We start from the raw sequence: 3784 nt of genomic DNA, 5'->3' as shown, positions 1-3784 counted from the left end.
TTAATGACTTGTTTTAATTCCATATCTTTCAAAGACGAATTTGATTAAAATTAATAGGTAAATCCCCATATTCATTTATTATAGTGATATTTTCAATAGTTTCATCATAACATTCTTGTGGTAATCTCGAGAGACAATCAGGAACAACATTATATTTACCGGCTTTATACTTTATATTAAAATCATATCCTCCCAATGTAATATTCCACTTCTGGAGTCTTAAGGACATGGTGCTATTATCCTTAAGACCCTTGGTAAAGATGTGAACTAGAGGTTTATGATCAGTAATGATGGTAAATTTTGTGCCGATTAAATATTCCTGGAACCTCTTTATAGCGAACATAATAGTGAGAGCCTCACGCTCAATATTGGTATAGTTCATTTCGGATTTTAATAAAGTTCTTGACGCGAAAGCTATAGGTTTTTCTTAACCATTTTTTTCAGTATGAAATAGTACAGCTCCTAAACCACATTTCGATGCATCAGTGGCTTTCCTTATAGGTAATTCAGGGTTAAAATATGTCAAAGCAGGTGGAAGACTAACCAACTTCTTAAGATCATTAAAACTTTTAGAGTGTTCTAGGTTCCAAGCCCATTTTTCTTTGTTGACAATCTTATATAGAGGATCGGCAATCTCTGCAAAATTGTTCAAAAATTTTCTAAAGTAGCCAGCCATTCTCCAGCAGCTGATTTTGGTTCTGGCATATTAATTATTGCTTCAATTTTGTCGTGATTAGCATGAATCCCCTTAACGTCAATATTATGACCCAGGAACCTCACTTTGTTTTTAAAGAACACACTTTTATTGAAGTTAGGTATCAGCCCATACGAAGATATTCTATCAAACACTTTTTTTATGTTGTTAAGGTGTGCTTCATCGTTTTTTCCAGTTATAAGTAAATCATCAATATAAAATATGACGTCATCCATATCACCGAAGATTTGATCCATAATCTGTTGAAAAATGCAGATGAGGTCTTAAGCCCAAAAGGAAGTCTGGTAAATTGGTAATATCCCTTGTGCGTAGATATGGTTAAAATATTTCTGCAACTTTTATCAATTGGGATCTGTAAGAAAGCATTTTTAAAGTCAATCTTCGTAAATTTCTTTCCTTCTGAAAGTTTAGCTATTAGATCATTGATTCGTGGTAGAGGGTATCTGAAATCTTCTAGAGCTGGGTTTACAGTCCTTGAAATCAGCACAAAGCCTAATGCTCCTATCATCTTTGTAGACAGCGGTAACAGGACTTGCCTATCGGACATCATTCACCGGCTCAATTATTTTTTCATTTATCCATTTTTTAAGTTCGTTGCTAACAATATCAATTTTTGAATAAGGAATACGTCTAGGCGGTATAATTTTAGGTTGGGCATCTCTTCTTAAATGTAACTTGACACTTGCTTTGTTGATTGGCCCATTAGTCAATTTGGATTCACACTCTTTAATCAATTTTTTAATTTTATCTTCGTAATTAGTGTTAACATTTGCTATAAATTTATTTAAAATGTTTTTGAAAGCAATGATCCATGTACGTCCCATCAAGGCATTTTTTCTCGATTCAACTACTACCGCTTGTAAATATTTTGAGATACCTTCATAAGTCACTTTAACTTGAGTGATACCGATGATCTTGATTAAATTTACGTCAAAAGCGGTAAGTTGTAACTCGGATTTCTTAACATCTCTAATACCACGTTTTTTTGCCATACCATGAGGTATAATAATATGTTTTGAGCCTGTATCGACTTGCATATGTGTAACAATATCGTTCACTTTTAAAGTAGTCATAAATGCATTATCTTTGTCATTGAGCATGTCACCAGATAAGTTGTTAACATTGAAATCGTTATCATTTTTGTTCTTTGTAGAGTCAACTTTCTCTGCAATAATTTCTTCAATATTATTATAATCATTGATATATTGTATTTGCTTTCTATTATTGTTATCGCTACCTTTATAATTATTTGAGTTTTTATTATATTGTATTTGCTTTCTCTGATTATTGTCACTACCTGTATATTATTTGAATTGTTGTAATAAGATTGGTAATTGTTACGATTTCCGTCACCGTATTGGATTTGTTTTCTTTGATTATTATCATGCCAGGTATTATTTCTATCATAATTAGATTATTATTATTGTTGTAGCGATAGTTATTGTAATTATAGTTGTTATAATTATCATGGTATCTCGAATTATTATTACCGTAATTCTTATCATTATATCTAAAATTATGTAATTCCTATCTCTATCTCTATTATCATAATTATTTCTAAAATTATTATCAGGTCTAAAATTATTGTTGTCGTTTCTATTTTTATTGTAAAAGTTTTTATCTATTTCGGACTTTTTTTTGTTATTCATATAACTTATATTATCAACATCTGACTTATCGCTGATGCTGTCTAACTTAATTCCTAGCTCCACCATCTCATTTAAAGTTAAATTAAAATTTTTACAAAATTTATATTTTATTTTGTCATTTAAGGTAGATATACGTAAATTTTCTTTTAGTCTACTGTCGTCCGAAAAATTACATTTTTTATGCAGTTTCGATACTCTTATGTACCACAGCATAAAACTCTCAGACGAGTTCTGCTGTAATAAATTAAATTTATTAATTAAAATGTTTTTATCTTGCACAGGTAAAAGGTAAGTTAACTTTTTAGTCAAAATTTTAAGATGTAATATGTCTGTATCGGAACAAATTGATTTAATGTTGTCAAAGAACTCGTCTGATAAATTATTAAGTAAAGTATTTATTTTAATAGAATCCGATAGTGTGCTGGTCGAAAAATAACTTAATATTCTGTCTAAGTAAATCTCAGTAAGTGGTCCAACTAATTTAGGAATTTTATATATTAATTCAGGTTTTATTTCCATATTTTATTAGTAAATCATATGTATTGGAAATTATAACATTTCATATTTTAACAAACATACAATTTAATTGAATAAATTATGATTCTTTATACATGTAATATTTGCCATTTAATGATTCAAAACAATTTATCATATCTTTGAGGTTCGCGAACTCAGACAAAACATCCTCACTACCCAGTATTCTAGAGTAGTGTACATCACAGTTATAAGTCAAATCGAACAATATATCGTAAATGGAAATTTCATAAGGAATATTGATGAGTTTAAAAGCAAACATGATGGAAATAATTTCAAAATGATTTTACCTTTTTTTTTTCTTCTTTATATAGAAATTATTTGTATCGTTTTATAATTTTTTATTATTCATATTTACAGAGAGGAAAAAAAATTTTTATTTTTTAAAAAAAAATTTCCATAAGGGGAGTTTTTTTTTGCCAAACTGGGACCTCCATGAAGAGAATCATGTAAACGTGCGAGTAAGTAATATATTTTATTTTTATTATATCTCTTTTTTCTCTTTTACACATGCTATATATATTATCTAAAAATATAAATTAGAATATATATGATCAAAACAAAAAACAAAAAGTAAGGTTACAAAAATTATATAAATTTCCAAACGAAAAATAAAAAGTAATAATAGGTAAGGTTACAAAAATTAGATTATAAATATAAATTTCTAAACGAAAAACAAAAAGTAATAATAGGTAAGGTTACAAAAATTAGATTATAAAAAAAGTAAAAAACCAAAATATATAATATTAATTTATTAATTCCTATAATATAACAATTATAACAATGATAACAATAAATTACAAGATTAATAAGAATTATTCATCAATTTTAAATTTATGGAACTACCAAAATTTGTTTAAAGTACATAATCATCAACGTTAAAGGG

The sequence above is a fragment of the Gordionus sp. m RMFG-2023 genome, chromosome 3 (genome assembly GCF_954871325.1).
Source record: "Gordionus sp. m RMFG-2023 chromosome 3, tfGorSpeb1-WG-v2, whole genome shotgun sequence".
In the NCBI taxonomy this organism is placed as follows: Eukaryota; Metazoa; Nematomorpha; class Gordioida; order Chordodea; family Parachordodidae; genus Gordionus; species Gordionus sp. m RMFG-2023.
The sequence above is the reverse complement of the archived record's forward strand: the minus strand, read 5'-3'. Positions refer to the sequence as shown.